At 43.0% G+C, this 23,543-nt stretch overlaps 1 protein-coding gene across 1 annotated transcript in view; it reads right to left on the reverse strand.

Annotated features, from left to right (window-relative positions):
* SLC16A2 (solute carrier family 16 member 2) overlaps positions 1–23,543 on the reverse strand; it is a 110,321-nt gene that overhangs the window by 86,025 nt on the left and 753 nt on the right. The window lies entirely within an intron of this gene.

The following is a 23,543-nucleotide window of genomic DNA, read 5'->3' on the forward strand; positions in this document are numbered from 1 at the left end:
ACCCCACTGACACTCTTGGAGGCACTGGCTTTTCTAAAATTAGTTTGGTTCCAATTGGAGAGTCATTTCCATTTATCCCATCAGCATGAACCCAATATCATCTGATAACATGTTGAAGGCTTCTGTTTTTCCTGGGGACAGGGGTAGAGTGGTATTTGTTGACACAGGAGTACAGATAAGACTCATTCATGAACTACAAAGATGGATGTTTCATAAGAAACACTCAGTTCAGTATGTAGAGACTCAGACCCAGAAACAAAAGCAGAAATACTCAAAGTTACAGTATGCAGTAGTGGTAGGCTCGGCCTCCTACATCAGCCAGTGCTATTTCCACTGACCTTTAGGTCTGTTAAGTCTTCATTTATTCTGTCATTCTTCATTTAACAACTATTTATGGAATATTTCTTATGTCCTCTGTGCTAGGCTCTAGGGATTGTAATGGGGAAGTACATAATTTCTCAATAGGAATGGCTTAGGGAAAGCAAGTTGGTTGAAAGAAGGTGATTAGAGATCTTGTCTTAATGCTTGCTGGCATAGCAAGTGCATGAGTTTTACTTAGATCATGTACTCATTAGTTGTGGTTTTGGGAGACGCTAAAGTTCCTGAAGCTAGATTTTGACATCACCATTGGTGGGAAAAGGTTAGATATTTCTGGTAGTCTGTAGTGCCCTGTTGTAAGGCAAAGATCATCTCTTTATCCCAGAGGGCTGAGGGGTGAGGTTTGGAGGAGTGGGTTTGGATGAAGGGTGATGGTTGTGGGCAGTAGAAGTGTTAGGCAAAGGAAAAATCCTCAGACCAAAACAGCTGCCAAGCTAAAGAGTTCCCCACAACAGGATGAATCAAGACCTTTCCAGTCAGAGAAACCACAGACTTCTGACACTGAGCCAGTGCCAGCAGGTGACCTAGTTAGAGGGGTGTGTGGCTGAAGAAGTCAACGTTCTGAAAAACCCAATAGATATTGCAGAGCAGAACAATAGAGAACCGTAGAGGGGATCATGAAAGGGCAACTTATCTATGTCCTTAGAAACCCACGGGTGACCAGAAAAGCAGCTGTTAGTTGTACTTGAAGTGTCTCTAGTGTATGAAGCCAGCCTGAGCTGAGATGTGACCCACCAAAGCCAACACAACCAAGCAGCACTTTGGGGGTTCTATTTTGGGCCTTTGCAGGTAAATAAGTACTTTAAGAGCAGATTCACAATGAGGTGAATAGAACCACGAGTGTAGGGAACGAGCGTCACTCATTAGGTGCCCAGCCATGATCCTACAACTTGAGTAATTGAAATACCACTATTTAGTTAGAGTGCCAGAGGCTCCCTGTCTAATCTGGTCATTGTGTGGTAGAGGAAACTGAAGCAGAAAGGAGTAAGGGCTTGGTCTATAATAACATAGCAAATGAACATGACACTGAAGAAGCTAGAAGCCAGGTCTAATGATAGGCAATGCTTCATCCACAGTCCCCTCTTCTGCTCCACACCAAGTGCACCTCAATGTACACAAATGAAAATTACCGAGTCAATTAAGCCTTGCTTTCCACCAGCTGTCATTCCACTCTATTTCCTCTCTTGCCCTACAGAACAGTGGACCAGGGATCTGAGAAGTTCTACCGATTTGAAAGCACAGTGCTTGGAGAGTGATAAGTAGAGCTAACATAAGGACATGAAGAAACAACTCCTGGGGGTTGTCTCAATACTGGCTAATTGATGTTTGAGGCATTTTTTTCAAACATGTCATTATCCTTGTACTTAAGGCAGCTGCCGGCGATAATACAGTGGGAACAAGGCCAAAACTCCCTGAGATAAACAAACAGACAGTGTCAGCCTGAGCTTTGGATAACCTGCTCCCACTAGACACTGCATATTTCTCTGCATAAGAGCTGAGTCCTAGCAGTCACATAGCTCTGGGCACATCTCTACCAACACACACACACACACACACACACACACACACACACACACACTTGAAACCTTGCAGTTTTGCTTTATAAAAGAGGGGTGCCACATCTCTCTCTTGGAGACAAACCCATTGTCTCTAGAAAAACTGAGGCACATGGTCTAAAAATGTCCACCTGCCCAGCAAGAGATTAGCTCCAAGGATAAAACTTAAGGACTCAGAGTCCTAAGCTATGGTTCAATGTGGCTTTGCAATTAGAATAATCAGTTATGAAAGCCTGGGAAGACAAGTAATTTATCAAGGAAAATGAAGAAATGTAATATGTGTATTCTATGGAAATGGGACCAATGAAAACCAGGACACATGTGCTCTGCCCTTATTTTCCTGTCTGGCCACTTCTTACAGGTCCCTGCCTCCCTGAGCCTCAGTTTCCTCATCTAGGAAACAAAATACTAAACTTGACAAATAGATCTTTTTTATTAGAATCCCTCAGTGGAGTGTGTGTGTGTGTGTGTGTGTGTGTGTGTGTGTGTGTGTATGGTATATGTAAGCATGTGTATATGAGACTGGGGGTCTGGAGGGGTGGTGTGTGTATGTGTGTGTGAGTGTGTGCATGAGACTGTGGGAGGGATTCTGGAGGTGTGGTGTATGTGTTTGTGTATGATGTACTGTATGTGTATATGTGTGCATGTGTGATGTGCATGCATGTGTATGAGTATGTGTATAGGAGACTGTTGGGAGTATAGGGGTGTGGTGTGTGTATGTGTGATGTGGTGTATGTGTGTGTATGTATATGTGTAGTGTATGTGTGTGGTGTGTATATGTGTGTGAGTATTATGTATGAGACTGTGGGGGGCCATGGGGGTGTGCTGTGTGTATATGTGGGTGATGCATGTGTAGTATATGTGTATGGTGTGCGTAGTGTGTATGTATGTGTTTGAGTGTGTGTATATGAGACTGGGGGCCTGGGGATGGTGTGTGTGTGTGTGTGTGTGTGTGTGTGTGTGTGTGTGTGTGTGAGATATTTGGAATTGAACCCAAAATCTTGCACATGCTAATAAAGTGCCATGCCTTGAGTAACAACCTTAGCAAATTTTACAATTCTAAAATTTCAGTACAGGGTCTAAACTGTTCAGGTAAGTCTTGAATTTGTGATCTTTCTGCCTTAGCCTTCCAGATAGCTGGAGTTACATATCTGTAGCACCAGATCCAGTGTCAAATTTTTTAAAAAATATTGAGTTGAAGGCTGTGCTTTAGCAATTCTGGTTCACTGAGTTTATCTAACTCCAGAGAGATTGTATTTATTTTAAACACAGTATCTAGATGATTGTACTGGTTAGCTGAGGTTGCCACTGGTGACTTTTATGCTTCTACATTCTATGAATTTGAGGCAAGTTTGGAATACTTAACTATGGACTTCTATCTGTCTGTCTATCTGTCTGTCTGTCTGTCTATCTATCTATCTATCTATCTATGTATCTATCTATCTATCTATCTATCTATCTACCTATCTATCCATCTACCTATCTATCTGTCTGTCTGTCTGTCTGTCTGTCTGTCTATCTATCTATGTGTCTATCTATCATCTATCTATCTATCTATCTATCTATCTATCTATCTATCATCTACCTGTCTATCTATCTATCTATCTATCTATCTATCATCTCACTATGTACCCCTGACTCTCCTGGAACTCACTATGTAGACCAGGCTGGCCTCAAACTCACAGAGATCCATCTGATAGTAAGTGCCTCTGAAAACTCACCAAGACTGAGAAGAAATATGTGGTCAGGCTCAAAGGCTACAACTAAGGCTTCTTGCATGCTGGACAACCTTCCACTGAAATAAGCAATAACAGCTTCATGTAGGAAGCGAAGGGCAAAAGCTTACTGAGGGGTGGCACAGGAAGAGGCATTCAATGACATGTTAGGGCAGGGCCGGGTGGGGAGGAATGCATTCTTTGTTGCAAACAGTTAGGTAACCCTGTCATTCTGTCATCCTCTTCCTCACCTGGGCCTTGGGCCAAAAATCTGCAGTCTGACAACAAGAAAATGGACGGAGTTCTTCTCTTGGGCATGACTTAAAGCAGGAGACTGAAGTCAGAGGCTGAGGGAGAACTGGATCAGTCGCAGTGTCTTAGAGTGCCAAGTTCAAAAGTTCTTTCCTCAAATATAATGTTCTCTTGCTGTACGTTTCACGTCACAAGTAGGGTCCCTGTGTGTGAGGTGAGCAAGCTTCAGCCACCATTCTCTGGATAATTGTATGGCACAGTCTGCTAGAACTCAGGACGCTCTCTGCACGCCTGCTCAGAGTGCTGTTGGGCTGGCAAGAGAGGAACTTGTCTTGCTTGCTTTTTTTTTCCCTGAAGGGGAATAATGTAGATGACTGATTTAGATTGGATCTGGAAACTGGAGGTGGGAAGGCCAGGCTGCCAACGGAAGGACAGGACAGATGTGTGGGAACTCTGTACTGCCCAGCTGCCCCTGGATAACTGAAGAGGCCAATGGTGCTTTGGGAATTCCAGCCTTGCTCAGAGAATGAGTGAGAATGCAGCTCAGAAACCCGATTGGCCCCAAGGGAAAGAGAGAAAGAAAGAACACTTGGCCCCCACCATTCCGATCAGAATTCATAGACAGGGCAAATAAAGAGGACAGTCATTTGCCAGTTGTCCAGGAGCAAAGTAATTCTTGGGGCTTCCTGTGGGAATTCTTAGGGGTATGGCTAGCTGTCAAAGCAAAAGCCAAAAATCTCTGACCTTGGTTGTTAAAAACAGCGATTTGTAAAACAAATCCAAAGCATATCATACCTTTAAAGTAGCCTTGCACATAAGGCCCAAGAAGACAACGTGGGTCTGGCTTTGATTAACATGCCTAGAATGAAACACAGGAACCACTATAATGCCCTTTCCTCACACAACATTATCCCACCTTTGCCCCCCACTTTCACACACACACACACACACACACACACACACACACACACGAGCACGAGCGCGCACGCGATCACACGCACACACGGACACATCAAGTGCTTAAGACTACAATGTACTGCGTTAGCTTTGAGAAGCTGATTCTGCTTCAGGGAACCTTTTGTCAACTGTTAGCTGTTGTTATCACCGACGGTCTTACTTGACTCAAGTGCTGTATTTTCATCTTTCTTTTCACACAGGTGTGCAACTTAATTCTGTCTCCCCTTGACTCTCTTGCATCACAACACCCAGAAAAATATGCTGTCGTTAGTGAAATGAGTCTTCTTGTGGAAACCCAAACTGAATAGAGGAAACAGAACGGTTAACTAGCACACACAGGGCTGAGGGAACGGCTTGGGTGATAAAGTGCTTGCTACACAAGCATGAGAACCCTGGAAGTTTGAATCCCCAGAACTCACACAAAAAACCAAGTATGGTGGTACACACCTCTAATAATTCCAGCACCGAGGAAGTGAAGCCAGGCAGATCCCTGAAGCTATCCTGCCGGCTGGCCTACCAAAGCAATGAGTCCCAGGTCCCATTGACAGACCCTGTCCCAAAACAACAGGATGGACATCTCCTGAGGAATGATGACTTAGGTTGACCTCTGGCCTTCACATGAGTGTGTACACACACGTACCTGCATAAAAATCAGTGCTCAGACACGAAGAAATGCGTAGTCAGTATTTCTTTGGTCTAATGCTTAACTTTTATCGTGCTTACTGCCTAGTTTTATTTTATTACTGAAGAGTGATGGTTATCGGAAAAGCAAATACAGATTGTTTACTTCTCAAAGGCTTTCAGATAAACTTTCTACCCACTACAGTGTGCACGCAAACACACACAACTTAGAACTCACCATTTATCATCTGTCACTTCTCTGAGGTCAGTTTCCTTACCCACAATGATGGGCTTAATAATAACACCATGAGACGGGCTCTATTTTACAAATATGTCTGCCTTGACTTGTATGAACCCAGGGTTGGCACCACTCAACAGGTGAAACAAGAAAGCCTTTCTCTACATAAAGCCTGGCAAATTTTGCTTCTGGGAAAAGGAAAAAGAATTCTGTGATTCTTTGTCACAGAGATTACAGAAGCAGGTGGTCACCTAGTCTACAGAGCAAACGGGGCAGGGGGACAGGGCATTAGCTAGGCTGGGCAGATTTGCATTCTTGTATGTATAAAAGGGCGGGCAGGGAGCAGAACAGTCAGGACAGCAGCTCATCCCGAGAGAGGAGCTCATCAAGGCGCACCAAACGTTTCCAAGCTATTTTCTCTTCTGATCCTCAAAACGTACAACACAAATCTAAACAAATGTTTTGACATACATTTTCTTTTCATCTAAACTCTCTCGAGCCTTTAAACACGGGTTAGGTGCTTTGGGTCCATGAAGAGGGTCCGCGAGCAAAGGCACATTTGCCTAGCCTGATGACCTGAGTTTGATCCCCAGGACTCACATTATAGGAGAGGAGAAAAACAAACAAACAAACAAACCAAAAGAAACCTAAAAAACCAACAACTTCCGAAAGTGCTAACCTCCATGCATGTACTTACTCTCCACAAAAAAAAAAAAAAAAAAAAAAAAAAAAGTGAAAAGTGAAAAATGCCCTGATTTTTACCAATAAGGTAATGAATGTTCAGGGTAGTAAAGCACACAGACAGTGGCAGAACTCAGATTTTTGACATATATGTGGATGTGCATGCACATGTCAACACATGTTTGTGAAGGTCTAAGGTAGATACAGGTGTTTTCAATTGTTCCCCACTTACTTACTGAGGTAGAAACTCTTGCTGGACCTGAACCTTCTGGGTAGTCTATCTAGTTAGCGTGAACCAGGGATCTCCTGGGACATGAAGAAGTGAAGAAGCCGAGTCAGCCCCAGAGCAGCTCAGACTAAGCTGATTAGGAGACATTCACTGGGTCTACTGGTGTAGAAGCATAACACGTAGGGAGACCCGAGTGGGCAGAGAAGAATAACAGGAGAACACAGTCAAGCAACTCCAAGGCTGCTGAGGTTAATAGGGAAGGATTACCATAGAGCTGACTGACCTCTAAAATGTCAGAGCTGCAAAAGGCTTTATGAGTTATTTGAAAGCTGGGAACTGTGGCTCGGTGGTAGAGTATGTGCCCGGCATGCTCAAAACCCCAGGTTTTAATCACTAGTATGGAGGGGGTACTATCCAGAAGCATATACTGCTGTTCACAGAGGAGCAGAGAAGCGTTGACTCTTGAGAGTCAACAGGACTGGATTTGAATCCTTTACTGCAAGTGCCTTCACTGGATCTTGGATAAATGACCTAATATTTCTGCTTCTTAATAGCTTTATGTAGAAAATATTGGAGGGGAAAATACCCACAGTCCCACACACAGAGTTATTCTGAGGATTAAGTGAGATAATCCATGGAAAAAATTTTAGCATAATGTCTGGCATGCAGTAGGCTATCAATAAGTTCCTTTAGTGAAGAAACTTGTGGCTGAACCCTCATTCTGCTGTTATTAGCCATTTTACTTTACCAAGCCACTGGTAATTACTTCTTGGAGTGTATTTACAGGGTTATTGTTAGGCCTCATAGATATAATTCATTTATGTAAACATCCAGTTTGATGTTAAGCACACAGTAAATGCCCAGAGTGAATATGGGCTGACTCCAAACTCCAGGACAAAAAACTGGAATAGTTTCTCCTGACCCATATCTTGCCTTATCCTTTGTAGAGAAAATGAAACCTCAAGCAGGCTCAATCTGTTCAGGTGAGGACTACTGTTTTGGTGTTTTCCGCTTAATTGTTATGGGGATATCCTCAGCTACAGAGCAAATAATCCAGGGAAAATGAAATACCTTTTGGGGACACAGATTCTTAGCCCTCACCACTAACCCCATTAGGATATCTATAGCCATTTCTATTGTCTTGGAGTCCAGTGTGATGGGACAGGAATAATATCAGGGTCTTGGGGAGAGAGGCTGTCCTGTCGCCTTTGTCAGGTTAGGGAAATGTCCAGCCTACATCTAGCCTAAATCCTGTGAAAATTTTAAGTGAATCTCTACTCGAGATCAAGGTTTGTCTCTAAGACAAATAGCATCTTTAGGCTGAAGGATGAGAAGGGTGATATCAAGTCATATTTCAAAGCTTCCATTGTTTAACAGCATCCTTCGGAGAAACAGCTCCAAGGAAACCAACCATTGGTTAAAAATTCCCCTGGCACCCAAGCCTAGTCTTTTCAGGCACTTCAAAATGACTTAAAGAAGCTTCTTTCTGCACTTGCCAAGTACCCATTGTTTGCAAAAACCTTTAAGAAATCGCTGGGCTTTCACTTCAATGCATATGGATTGGCATCTGACACCCAACCAGGATTACTGTGACTGTTGCTAGTCAACAACTTACCATTGCCAAACAAGTGGTGGAAGTGTATAAATCTTATTACCCATGCTTTGGTTTCCCTGCATGTAAGATGAGGCAGTGAATGATGTGACTGCTGTCCTGAAACTGAGTGTGCAGTTCAGTGAAGGGGGGGTGAGGACTGGCTGTCTCTCCCATGCTCTTCCACTCTTACGGTATCCATGTACACACATCATGACATATATCACACACATACACAACCACAGTAACAAAATGTTAGATATGCTCACATGCTCGCTTAATTTCGTACAAATTTAACCCAGACACACAATGAACAACCCTCCCCCTTCACACATACAAACACACATACATTTCTTAAGGCACCTTGTGAAGAGCCTTTATGGTGTTTTTCTTCTCAGAAAGCTGTAACAAATAGATCCAATTTCTAGAATGAACACACATTTTCAGTTACCTGTGACAACCTTGCTTTAAACCTAGTGTTCTAGAAAAATATTAATAGTGTTCTGTTCCATCCTCAAAAGATCCTAGTTTTGATAATAAGTGATACTCTAACCCTACCTAAAATCATAGTACCATAGCCTCAGGCCTGTTCTTGGAGATTACCATAGCCCCATACCTTAAGCTCAGAGATCTGTAGAATAAGAAGTGACCAAAGGGGGTCACAAGAGGGATGATGAACAGGAGGAAGAGGAGAAGAGGGATGTGAGATTCAGTTTCCTTTAGGCCTAATTTCTTTTAGCCTCAGAGCATTTGGGCCAGTGACTATTTCTGTGGCTAGATTAACTGTGTTTTGAAAAATACTCCAAAAATGTTGTCAGCTATTTGCAACCATGGCTATAAATACATTGTGCGGGAAGGAGCTGTAGTGCTATTCATGGAGCAACTGGACAGGACCCATACTCTCCAGCCTCGTGGATACCACACAGGCAGCCTGAATTTTAGCAGCAGCTGTGCTAACATCCAAGCAAGATGGAGGCCAGGAAGAGGCCCCAGCAAGGGCAAAAGAGACACTGGCAGGATGAAGTTGGGGAATTTAGAAAGAGCATCTTTTTCAGACTCCTAGGAGAGCAGTCTAGAGAGATGAATGCTGTGGTCCACACATTCATTTCACAGTATGAGGGTGTTCATATCTGCACACATTTTGGGGGTATGCATTTTTAATGATCCAGGTCATGAGTTCAGCCTTAAAATCAGATATGTATGCATAATTCTTACACAAATGGAGTTGCTGATACATGCATGCACAGTGGGTAAATGTCTCAGTCCACATATACATGCATGACCACATATGCAAACCTGCAAATTCGCTTATAATATGATCATGACCATAATTCATGTAGAGTGTTCAAAGACGTTTCTAAAGGGTTATCACATTAATTCTATCACTTGAACTTTATCACACAGCTAAGAGGTAGGGATTATATAACCTCTACCGCTCTCTTTTCTGCTGAGAAGGAAAGTGAAGTTTGGATTTGGCTAAGGTTGTGGATCAGGTAAACAGTAAAGCCAGGGCTCTAAAACTGCCTACTTAGTGTTAAATCTTAGGCCACATAGAATGTAAAGAAGTGAGACAAAGGGGAGTTACCTTTGGGATCTTCATTGTGAGCTCCCATCCCAAGGCATCTTTTATTTCAACACTAACTGCATGAAAAAGAAGAGGGCCTCAAAGCCAGCACTAGCCTCTGTTGAGCCATGGCCTGGTATATAGCCTTATGGTTTCTATTCCTGTCTGGAGTACCAGCCAAGTCCATCATGGGACACAGGTGAGCCACACAGCATTCTTTAGCAATGTTCATTGGTGATACCCTGGAAACCGTAGGTAGTTTTTTTCCAAGTTAGAGGCTGGAACAATAGATTTGTTTCCTCTTCATTCTCTCCTGTGGCTGTGTGTGTATCTGTCTTTCCCTTTCTACAAGGCGTAGGCTCATAACATCCTGTCTGACCGGTTCCACCTGAGCCTTCCATGTTTGAGACACTTTATGAAAAGGGCAGATAGCACAGGCCTGAAAGTGAGTGGTGGCATCCCCAGGAAAGATGGCAAATAGAAGTCTCTTTACCTCCCTTACCTATAACACCATCATGTCTCTTCTTTTGTCTGGTTAGCATGCCTATGGATATTTTAATTTGAGCTATTCTTTCCATGGACAAGATGTAGGTCAAGGAAAAAGAGCCCCAAACCACTTTGGTTCTTGAATCACATAACTGTCCTATTGTTCACCACTTGGGTGGTTAGAACCTACTGATGCACAGAGAAATATAGAAGCTGACAATGACATCAAGGTTTCTAAGGTCACTGAGCTGAAGCCACTGGAATAGTCGGAGCTGGGAGACTCTTGCTTCACTTGTCACCAAGAGGCAGAGGGTCCTAACCATTCTTCTCTTTCATTCCAACACTATACCAGCATTTTAACTTGATAATATTTAGAGCCTCCTGCCAGGATTGTTTTATTGAAACTTCCAGGTATATGTCCTCACCTCTTCCCAGAAGATAATAATCCTTCCAAGTACTGTGTGGGAGGTTCCAACCAGCAAACAGTCCACGAGGCTTGGCCAGATAAGCCAGTAGGAACAGGATACAGAGCTCCCTGCTGTGTATAGAATGGCTTGGGTGGAGAACTGCTGTGAACAGCTGTGTAGATCACGAATAGTTATGGATTCTTTCCAGAACTTAGAGAGGAGTGTATGGGCTATTCTCACTGGTGTGGGATGACCTCACATGTGGATTGAACATAATATTATGTATCAATAAGTTAAGGCCACATCCAAATAAGAAAAATAAATATTTACCAATTGAACTCTGTCTTCTTCCAGCATTTAACAGTCTAAAAATAGTTTTTAGGAATTCCGAAGATCCTAATCTAGTCTTGGGCTTGGGCAACATGAAAGCAACCCTTGTGGTATCATAACAGTGCACCCAATCCCCATTTCTTGACTACAATTGGGCTAACCGGGGATCACATTTGCTCTTTCAGGCCCTAGTATGTAGGTTCACAAGCCACAAATTATTAGATAGGTGTCAAGAACAGCAAACATGTGTGTAGTTCCTACAATGTGTCAGATACTGTTCTAAGCCAGTTTATAAATTCATGTCATGACCATATATCGTAAGTGGTTTTGTTATCTTCATTGTACAAACAGGGAAATGGCAGTATAGAGGAGTTAAATACCTTGTGCACAGACAAACAGCTAGTGAATAGTGTTTATCTGAACAGTTTCCTGAACATCAGTGCTCATTCACGCTGTCTCTGTGAAGAAATCCCTACACATAAAACACAAACATTTTTTAAATAAGAAAACCACTCTGGTATCCAGAAAGCCACTTTAATTTTAATTTTTTGATCCATTGATTTTGTTTTATGTGTATTTTGCCTGTGCACCATAAGTGTATCCAGTGCCACTGTCCTGAAATTGGAGTTACAGGTTGTGAGCCACCATGTGGGTGCTGGGAATCAGACCCAAGATCTTCTGCAAGAGTAACAAATGCTCTTAACCACTGAGCCATTTTTCTTAGCTACTGGAAAGCAGTCTTGGAGTGGAGATTATTCAGAAAAGACTTCATATGATATTAACTCAGTATATCATAATTGGTTCTAACAAATACTAACTGTGCTTTGAGGTGTGATCTTACTAGCACAAGGATACACACATGCATATATACCATATATGCACATAATTCTCTTTTTATCTCTCTTTAAAAATTATTACATCTCTCCCTCCCTCCCTCTTCCCTCCTTCCCTCCCTCCCTTCCTCCACCCTCCTGTGTGTGTGTGTATGTGTGTATGTGTGCATGTGTGTGCGTGTGTGTGTGTGTGTGTGTGTGTAAATGTGCCCTTATGTCACAGTGCGTGTGAATGTCAAAGGATAACTCACAGGAAGTCAGTTCTCTCCTGCCATTCTGTAGTTCCTGAGGATGGAACTTAAGATTTTTGGGTTTAGTGGCAAGTGAGCTTACCTGCTAAACCATCTTGCCATCCTTCTTTGCCTCACTTGAGGAAATTTTTTAAGGTTATAGGATTGAAGCTATGGATAGTTATTATCTCTGAAAGCTGTCTTTTCTCAAATCTGTGAGGCTATGTTTCCATTTTCATCAAAGAACCTCTTTTGTTCACCTCTTTGCCATTCCCCATCACCATCATGCCCAAGGTCTCCTTGTGAAACTGTTCATTGGTACAAATTTCTCATTGCAGAAGGAGAGAAATTTGAAGTCCAGAAAGGAAAAGGGACTTAGCAAGGTCACAAAGAACTTGCTCAAAACCTCCCTTTTCTCCTCTCTTCTTCCCTCTGCTCCTCCACTCCCCTCCCCTACTCTTTCTCCTCACTGAAGACAGTATATTCTGAATTCCAGCTACAAGTTCTCAGTTATATCTAAATCTTTCCTTCTATAACTCTCATTATTACTCCCTTAATGGCACAACTCCTGGTTGCTGATTTTCTCTTACTACATATCCTGCTTCTTACCTGTATGCTTAAATTTCAGATGTTACCAAGGTTAGCAAAATTCCTACTGCAGCTTTCAGAAAACTTGTGCATTTCCACCTCCATGAAGCATGGAATTGGAGGCCCTGAGTTAGAATCACTGCATACTCTCATTTACTGCTAGAAAAGGGAAACAGGAATTCTACACAGCCCTTCCATACAGTGAACTTTCCCAGAATAGACACAAAATCATATTAATTTTTTATTTCCCAGATTCTGTCAATGTAGCTCTTGATGTGACCAAAGACACTGGCATATGATGAGCTAAAACAATTTTCTTTAACTGTTCCACGAATTTAAGAAACAGAGATTTAACTACAATGTAGAGATGACTGAAAACTCAACAGGCTTCTTTCTTTTGGGGCTCACAGGATCTGGACACACTAGGAAGCTAGACTAAGAGACTGAGAGCTTCTGCTACTGCACTCTTCTTGGCCCCAGAATGCTTAGGAAAACATGTCTGGGTTGCTGACATAGAAAAGCAGGTGGTGTGGCTCAGGCTGATATGCCACGGGTCATTTTCAGGCCTCTCGTTTGTGGCCTAATGCCCAGACATCCCCCCGCTCTACGGCCTTCTCTCCATATATACTTGGTATTTTTTCTTCTACCCTTCAACCCCACCCTGCCCCACCTGCTATGTAGGGCCTAATGGGGAACAGTGACTCACTGGATTCTCAGAGGGAAAAAATCCCACCCCAAAACAAAACAACAAAAAACAGAATCTAAGACACAAATTGTCTAATTTTTTGTTCTGGTTTTTGTTTTGTTTTGTTTGAGACAAAGTGGTACTATGTTTTGAACTCCTGATCTTCTTGCCTCTGTTTCCAAGTGCTAGGATTCTAGGTCTGCACCACAATACCTGGTTACAATTTGTCTAATTCTCAACCCCTTGAATGTTATTTTGACCAGTTCCCATGTAGCTAAACCCTATGTTAAGTTCCAACCCTACCAGCAAGATTTTGCTGATACTACATTCTTCTCTCTTTGCCCACATCACCACAAGAAAGTGATAACAATATTTAATTTAATACAATACACATTTTTCCTACTTAGTAATACCATAGTTATTTTGAATATTGTGGTTTTTTTTTAAATGGTAAACTTCTTAAGGGACAGTGCTTTCACTCATCTGGAGGTCATTCCAGCACACAGTAAAGACCTAGTCTCTTGGATTAAACCCACATTCATGCAATTGGAGGAAAATGTATGGGGATGAACTCACAATCAGATGCTCAGTAGGTGCCAAACTGTATGTTAGATGCTGAACATGTGTTGTCTCATTTAACTTCCATATCAGCAATAATATTATCTTGTGTATTAGAAAACTAATAAAATTTCCAAGAAATTGAAGACTCTGTCCAGGAACCATATGATGTGGCTTCTCCATTTACTGCTGTTTCATTCTAAAGCCCATAGGAAAATATTGGAGACATTGATTAAATAATTTATGATATACTCATTTAAAAGTATAATATGGCTGTGTCAAAGAATGAGGGCTTGCTTTATGGACTTAATGTATAACTAATATCTACAATACTTTGAAGTTTGAAGGCAAGTTAGAAGATAATGTGGGTTATGCTTTATCGTTTGCACTTTAAAGGTTGGCTATTCACTTGAATGCTAGCAAGAAGCAGAATGTTTCTGGAAGGATACCCTAGAAAGTACTAGTAGCCTTGGGGATAAACAGGAGAACAGGAGGGAGAGACAGAGAGAATTTTCAACGCCGTATCTTTTTAATTTTATCTGTATTTTTTGAATTTTATCTCCATGTATTTCCACAAAGAAACACTCGAGGATCGACTTTGGCTAAGTTCAGGATAAGGAGGAAAGCATAATGCCAGTGACTGAGAAGTGTGGAGCAGGCCAGTGGAGCACGCCAGCAACTCTCTGCCTTTACTCGTTGCCAAACCCCGTTTCAAAGCAACTTTCAGTACAAACAGATTGGTTAAGGACACACCACACATAACTCAATTATAGACCTGTAAGATGGGTCTCTCTCTCTCTCTCTCTCTCTCTCTCTCTCTCTCCCTCCCTCCCTCCCTCCCTCCCTCCCTCCCTCCCTCCCTCCCTCCCTCCCTCCCTCCCTCTCTCTCTCTCTCTCTCTCTCTCTCTCTCTCTCTCTCTCTCGTGTAGTGTGTGTGTGTGTGTGTGTGTGTGTGTGTGTGTGTGTGTGTGTGTCTGTCTGTCTGTCTTTCCATACTTACCTCTCAATCTCTTGGTTAGGGGCAGATCGGGGAAAGACCCTAGGACATTTGTTTGTGCTAGGCAAATGCCTGCCATCAACCTTTAACTTTGGGCCTTTAGCTTAGATATTTGAATAGCTAAAAATAAGGATGTTTACTTGTGGTGTATTTAAAAATCCATTGTCTTAAAGAAGGGGTTGCGGTTTACACTTTGTTACAAGCAATGAAAGACAGATGTATTACACATGGTGGCATATGCTTACAATCCCAAAACTTGATATCTGAGGCAGAAGGATCACCATGAGTTCACGGACAGCCAGGGCTATAGAATAAGACCCTTGTCTCAAAGAAACAAAATAAAGCCATTTCCTTAGACAACTAACTGGCCTTAATGGAGGCTTCCTAAGTGGCCACTGAAATGCATGCTTGAAACTACTACTGTAGTCTTCCTTTGTGACCTCAGCTCTCTGGGGCTATCCTGTTTAAAATACAAGGAAACTGGCCCACTCCAGAGCTAAATACAAAGGAGCAAAATCTCCTTACAAACTTAATGTCCTCTGGCCCAGACCTTCTGACCCTAAATATCCCGTTCCTTCTTCCTTACTATCTGCAAGAGAACAAGACGTTGTGACAAACTCCCTGGAGGAAGTGACACCCTAACTCCATCCATGATCAGCCCCCCAGCCTTAGCAATTCCTACTAAAAGAGTCAGCCCTTGACAGAGTGAGGTTTGTCAGTTTTTGCCAAGTGTGAATAAGTTCACGTGCCTGCTTTTGTTGAATGTATATGGCATCTGATCTCTCCTCCTCTTGCGCTTTCCTAGAGAGGAGGAACAAAGAAAAGACAACTATTCCAGTCTTTAGCTTTAGGACATCAGACCAAACTGCAGAAGAATCCAGAGAGGAGATGGTGAAGGGATGAAATTGAGAGTGAGAGGATAGGAAGAGAGATTCAGAGACACATTTAGACAAAAGCATAGTGACTTTATTTCTAGAGTCTGAGCAAGGATCATCATAATAACAGCAATGACCACAATTTACAAAGACCTTTTGCAAACACACGTCATGTTCTACCCTGACAGAGTTATCAAATTAAATATTACTTGCTGAGGATAACTTTGTGGCCTTTGTATGTGGGACTGCTGAGTCCTAGAAAGCTTATGTAATTTGTTCAGAATTAAAGAACAAAGAAGTGACAGATTACCTAACATTTTTTGGACTCTAAGAATTATGATTCTTTGTACACACACTCTGGATACAGTGAGACTTGTAGCAAGAAGATGATTTTCTGTATCACAAGACTGTTCAACCTTTGTTTACTACATGTCATCTCCCTTTCTCATAAGGATGCCTAGAAGATGCAGGAAGGAGAAAACTCCAAAGTAGTGTCCCAAGGTAGCTGCTCTTACAGCTGTGTTATGTGTTAATTCAGGGTCAAAAAGCAGAAATTCTGGGCTTAGACTGTTGAGATCCAAATCCTAGCTTTTGCCATATGAACCTGAACAAGATATCTCTGTGCTTTGATTTATCTACAAAGTGGAGGATGTGATGGTACCTATATGATTAGACTGTTGAGAATTAAAACAAACAAATTTGTACTTGAAGAGTGCAGGATGGTAATTTCCACAGAACTCATTGCTGTTAAGTAAATGTTGCTTATCACAACTTTTCTACTACTATAATTAGGATGCTCAGCAGAGGTATGGAGCTAAAGAACAAAGAAATCCCACTGTGGAATGCAGCAGAGGCAGCCATGCTAGGATCCATACTCCATACTGCTCCCCCCACCTATGTCACTCCAGTGGCAGAGAGGGCTGGCTGGGAGTTATCTCCAGTCTTCTATCCAATTCTCTCATCCCTGCATGAGTGACATGGACCATCAACAGAAGAATCTTTTTGTTTGTGAGCTCAGTAACCTGAACAAGTGGCTAAAACCATGACTTCAATCTCATAGACATCATGTTTAAAAGAACTCTACTAATAGGTCAGTTAGACATTATCTATCCCACTATACACACAAACTCTACAACCAACTGTGCATCCTTTACTAGCAAAAAGAGAGATGATAGGTAGTATGAACCAGAATCCTGAAGCTAAACCTAGTCTGGAGTTCTGGGGACCTAAGAGAGGGAGAACAATGATGGTGAGGAGTTAAAGCAAAATAGAGGAAATTTCTTGGTTTTTATTAAGACTCAACCATAATAATACCTCTTGGGCTGTGAAACAAGAAGGTATGGGAATGGCCAAATGGGTTTTATAACAGCTATTCGAAGACAAAACTCTGGTGGTGGTTTCCGTACTCTTGAGTCACCCTTCACTTAGAGTGGAAAGCAAGAGAGGGGAGAAAAGAAAAAAGAGAGGACTTCGTGTGTGTGTGTATATGTGTGTGTGTGTGTGTGTGTGTGTGTGTGTGTGTGTGAGAGAGAGAGAGAGAGAGAGAGAGAGAGAGAGAGAGAGAGAGAGAGAGAGATCTTAGTACTGCAGATAGAACTGAATTTGTGTAACATCCTAAACAATTGTTTTCCTAACTGAGAAGTGGAGAGAAAGAGAAGAAGAATGTGGGGAGGAAGATGGTATATCTAACAAATATGATAAAAAGACATAATGAGAAGTGAGGGGAGCTGAGATAACATGGCGGGGGCAGCCAGTCTTGCACTTTTCTCTTATTAACATGAAAGTGGAGAACAGAAAAGGACAAGACTGCTAAGATGAAGAGGTTACATGCCACATTCTCCACCCACAAGTAGATGCTGAATTGTTTCATATAAGCAGGCAATGCGTTCACCTTCAGGGCAGGTCCTTTATTACCACTGAAGCCAGAGATGTCTGCTATGACCACAGCTCCCTTCTCTGCAACATTTGAATGCTAGGTAGCATTCAGAATGTGAATACAGAGTCTAATTTGTAATAAATGTTTTCTAGTCTCATAACTGGGGAGTAGCAAATGGGTCTGGACCAAGAAATATAACCCAGCCAGATTGACCGTACTCTCTATCCTCTTGACCTAGCATGCTTTCTAGGCTGGATACCTTGTACCCCTGTCAGATTAAATTTAAGTCTGTAGAAAGATAGGGGAAGACTTCTTTCCAAAAGAATATTCACAACATATGAATGACAGCATACATGTGCACACATGTGTGCATGTTTTAAGAACAAGGCCTTGCTGCCATATGTGGTTATGCATGTTTGGATTCTGAGTACTCAGGAGGTAAAGGCCAGAGAACCACTACAAGTTTGAGGGTGCTTGCTCTTGTCTCAAAATGTAATCAATCAATCAATCAATCAATCAATCAACCAATCAAACAAACAAGTAAGCAAAACAATCTAGAGCTCACACAATCCCAAGTGAGAGTTCAAGTCAAAAAAATCATACTCCATCATGCACACAATCTAAAACAAACAACCAAATTCTTTTTAACACACAATAAAACAAAGCAAACCCCATAGCATTTGGTTGTTGGGAGGAACAAGGCACCCTCTTGAGAAACTGGACTTCTCAAAAGGTGGAGACAGCATCTCTTACATCTGCAAATGTTGATAGTCTAGCTGCTGGCTTATTCTTCACAAAAATGAGCCAAACGACAAGAAGATAAAAATCCTGTGTAAAAGGAAAGCAATTCATGCCTGGTGCCCCATCAGCCAAACAGAGCAAAGCCAAAGGTGACCAGGGATGACAGGTATGCACCTCAGCCTTCTCCAAGGCTCTCCAAGACTCCCCAAGCCTGCTACAAAAATGCCCTGTCTGAAGTCGCCCAATGGTAAGCTCTGTGTAACATTCAGAAATCTTGGTTTCCACTTCTAGCCTGAAGCAACAAAAAACAAAGGTCACACTGACCATGCATTTATGGGAAATGAGAGCAAGCTGTAGGAAATTAAATTTTACGAGAGAGGCCCGGGGCTTGAGAGTTGGCTCTGTGGTTAAAAGCACTTTTCGTTGTTGCAAAGGGCCCAAACTCTACTTACAGCACCCACAAGGAGGCACATCACCTCCTAGAGCACCAGGCACACATGTGATACACAGATGTACATCCAAGCAAAACACACATAAAATAATAAAATTAAATCTATGTTTTAAAGAGAGGGGTCCAAGCTGAGGCCCGAGGGAGTGCTTTCATTTTAATACTTTTGAGGAACAGATTTGAATACTGGGAAAGAGCATCGTACAGACTAGCAGCGCGCCAAGTTGAGAGTTCTTTTTGAAATCCAGTTCTCTGGAGAGCAGAACATTGTGGGAAAAATGTGTGTAGGCTCAGTGTTGTTCTTACATACTGAACAAAATGGGGTTTGGTTTTTTAAAACGTGCATAGATCTAAAAGCCCCATAGTCTTAAAATGAAAGACAGATAAAGTAGAAAAAATGGTGTCCATGTGGTTTTCTTCCCTTTTCCTAAATATACTCTCAACACCACTTAGCCCCTTCAGGAAGTTTAACAAATTTTTGGTTGCATGACAAAACATATGCCAGGTAAGTAGTAAAGAATGAGCCAGCACACAATTCTAGAAGAATATAATGTTGGGGTTAGAAATTTCATTAGAACGTTAGCTTTCTTGTTTTATAGATAGACAACTGACATACAGCGTAGATTGGGATCACACATTCTTTAACTCCTAGTGGCTATCCTTGAGATCAGCTAGGGGAGGGGCGTGTGTGTTCAGATTTGACCTGAAGTCTCACTCTTTTTAGATTTAGAGTAAGTTTCACTCACCAATGCCACTAGGAGGAGGAGTTGGGGCAAGAGGAAGAGGAGTTGTTTACAATGAGCACTTGAGGCCACTGGACAATGAGACAAGGCTCCAGGTCCACCCATCTATCAGCTCCAACAAGCATTTTCTTGTTTGGTTTTCCAGCGCTCCAGCCTCGCATCTTCATTCTTTATAGCACGAACCAGGGTCACAGACTGGGACCGACTTTGGTTGGAGAGGAGCAGAGGAGTGATTTGAAAGATGCCTAGCCATTGGCCCTGTGGCCTAAAGCACCACCATGATCTTGCTCTGCTGAACAGCAGGCAAAAGCCTTCAGCCAAAGTCAGGAGATTGACAGATGTTTACTCCAAAGATATCTCAATCTCAAAGTCAACAATTTACTAGTAAACCCAATGAGACACTGAAGCAGGTACTTAAAAACACTACGATGAGGAGAAAGACAGCTGGCTTGCTTCTGCCCCTACTCACTTTAAAGCACAGTAGTAGATCAGTCTTCTGTATGTCGAGGAAAAGATTTTCTCCAACAGGGTAGATCACTAACCTAAACCATCTTGTACCAGTAGTGAACCTTTCTTACTATTGTCCATTTTCTTTATTAGTGAAAGCCCTAGCCCTGCTTACTTCAGGAATTTCCAAGGATTATACCTCTAAACTCCCGAATAAAAAGACCTCTCATCACGTATGGCTCAGTGGTAAACTGGAAGTCAAGGCAGAGAAAGCAAGGTAATGGACTTACTCTGAAGCACTTTAAAATAGACTGAGTTTGGATCCAATGTTAGCAACTCTGGCTAAATCTGCCTTATCTGCTGAACTTAAACCCCAATCTTGCCTCTATGGAGGGTTTGAAGAGTGAGCTAGGGCTAGCAACCAATACTGTCTTGCTCTCATTTCCCATCATAAGGGTCAGCTGTTGTCCCAAGAAACCAAGCTTTGTCAATATATCATACAAAATGGTCTGGCTGCATCCTGTCCTATCTGATGTCTTTTCTGGGCTGAGAGATCTCCAATTTCTTGTGACTTCTACAAAAGTCCACACTCCTTTCTTTCTTGTTCTTCTACCATTTACCTCCACCCCCAAGCCTAGACCTTGGTTATCTGTTTCACTCTCAAGAACCACCCAGGCCTAGGTTCTAGGGAGAGTTGGTTTCCTTTAAATGAGCTGAAGAAAGAAAACAAAAATATATACCTGGAGCCACATCAGAACCTCAAAACCACAGGATTCACAAAGATTGTGTATTACCTGCTATATAGCACAGCCCAAACTCCACTTTTCTTCTATCTGTTCCTTGACCTGTGCCAGAGACCTCCTGTTTGGAATTATCTTGTAGACATTAAAATTACCTTTCTCTGGGACTTTCACTACTGCAGAATCTTAGACCAATTAAGCCATTATGCAGACCTCCGTGGCCATGACAGTGTTAGGCCTAAGAAAAACAAACGTTTGGGTTGCAGAGTACCTCCAAATGCTAAATTAATAAATTGTTAGGAATGGATGTCATGTAAGACATTAAGAAAATGTAAAAATCACCACATTAATAGAAATAAACAACGTACCAACTTCCTTAAGTGTCCCCCCCAGACTGGTTATTGGGCAAATGCTGGTTTATAAAGACAGAAGCAAAACACTAAGTTTTTCCTATCTGTTTGATATTCCAGTGTTCTGACATTGGTGACCACAAAGTTTTGAATAGACTGAAGGAATTGTATGTAGGCAAAGATGTTTGGAATATTAAGATCTAAATTGTGACTTGGGCAAATATGGTGGCACGTGCTCATCATCCTAGCACTTGGAAATTTCAGGCAGGAGGATACGACAAGTGTAAAGCTACTGTGGGCTACCCAGCAAATTCTAGGCCACCCAAGGCTACATGACAAGAGCCTGTCCCAAAAGACAAGTCAATAGACAGTAGCTTCAGGAATCTGAGGGCCTCAAGAAAGGTAATTCTGAGGATGAAACGTTTCTGTCAAATATTTACAAGAATGTAGTGGGGTGTTACCGACTGCCTCACCGAGGCATTCCTCAAAGGCTCCGTATCAAAAATAACTAGTGAAATCATGATATACCACAAGGACCCACACCAATGTATTCTCAGACCCTTGGGACATACCAAATTCCTTTTTTGTCTCTTCATAGTTTAAGGCGGTAACTCCAGCTCCTCAGTGGACCTAGTCTGTGCTGGCACACTACACACTAGCCACACCTCTGCAAAGACCACAGCACCACCGCCCCCTCCAGCTGCACTGTGAGGTACTGACCGGAAAGTCCCTGCCAGCCCTCCCCCTGAGTCTCCTATGATCACCTACTTTGAAGTCTGTTCCCCAGCAGTGAACCTTTTCCTGGTAAAATAGTGCTTTTTCCAAGTTTTACTGCATGCTCCTAAGGCCCTAGCACTAGGCCTGATCACGTCACATAAATACGGGGGCCTAACTTCAGCTCAGCCACTACTGCTTTCCTTTACATTTCACCTAAACTTTGCCACTGACCCTGAAGGCCACTAGTCAGCCTTCAACCACAAGACAACTCTCAGCAGCACCCCCCCCCCCCAACCTTCCAGTAACCACGGCAACATCCTGAGGGCCTAGCCTGGCTGCTTTCCCAAGAGCCCCTGATTTGCATCAAAGCAGGAAAAAGGTGGTCCCAGGGAACATAGAAGCAGCCTTCCACCCAGAAGTTGTCCCATAAAGTCCAGGGACCCCTCCACTCCAGTACCGAGTAACCTGGGTGGTTATAGACTGCCAATGACAGCCGCTGAGTACACCCGAGATTTTCTCAAGTGGGGTCTGTACATTGCAACTGTGCCAATGGGTGACAAGGTCCCGAAAGCCCCTTCTGCGAGATAGCCCAGCAAAGCCTCAAACAGCACACCTCCTTGATTGAAGGCTGTGGAGGGGCATGTTTAAAAGTAATCCACAAGCGGGCATCCCAGAATTCAAAGTTTCTATTTCATTCGATAATCCAAAAGTCCCCTCTTTTGGAGGTCGGCAAAAAGGGCCCCCAGAACTCCAGGGGAACACCATGTTTTCCACTTTTTCCAAGTAGGGAACTTGAAGAGATGGTGCGCACACTTCCAACTATCCTGACAACTCAGAGAGGGAACAATCTTTGATGAAAGGATATCTCAAGCTACTGGCTAGGTACAGAAACCTCTCATCAGAACAGCGGAGGGGTTCCTTCTGCAGAGCGAGCAGTCTGAGTTTCCAAAGGTCACTGGGGTGGGGGTGGGGGGTGTCTCCGCACTAGGGAATCTGCACACAGCCACGTGCCTGTAAGGTGAGGGCTATGTCTCCAACCCTGTCCATCCAGTCTTAGGGATGACCAAGTCAGTACCAAGCCAAAGCTCGAGTGGCTGGTTAGCATTCTAACTTCGGGGAGAAAGAAGCCCGATCGGATAACAGAGGTGTAGGACGCCAGGGAGCGGTGCAAACTGAGTCTTGGGATTCATTCGGTATGCCGTCTCCCTGCCGCGTCTCCCTGCCGCCTTTGGGGCTCGGCTTCCAGGGCACAGCGAGCCGCGCTTCCCGGAGTGGCAGGCGACCACACGGCCTGGCTGGACTGTACCCACAGCAGGCGGAGACGCGCGCACACCCTCCCTGCACTCCTCCCTTTTTCTCCTGCCGACTCACACGCCTGCCATGTGTTGACTCTGAGCGAAGAGTCATCAGGATTCTTGAAGTGGGTTTTGACAGAAAACAGCTTTGGTCCCCGAAAGGAATGGGGTCTGCTGTGGGGACCCGTTGTTCAGTGTTTCTCTTTCAGCCTTTCCACCTTCCTACTGTCTCCTGTCTACAAGACTTCTCTTCCCGCCCCCGCCCCCAAATCCTGCCAATATTTTCCCCAGCACACATGGAAAAAGTACTTTAAACAATCTAAAAGGTGAGTCTGGATTTGTCCCAGGGCAAAAAAGTTCATTGCTTGCCCGTAACCAATGAATGCCCGAGTTCTCACCCTCGGGACCGCTTCAG

This window comes from Micromys minutus (assembly GCF_963924665.1).
Source record: "Micromys minutus genome assembly, chromosome: X".
NCBI classification, from domain to species: domain Eukaryota; kingdom Metazoa; phylum Chordata; class Mammalia; order Rodentia; family Muridae; genus Micromys; species Micromys minutus.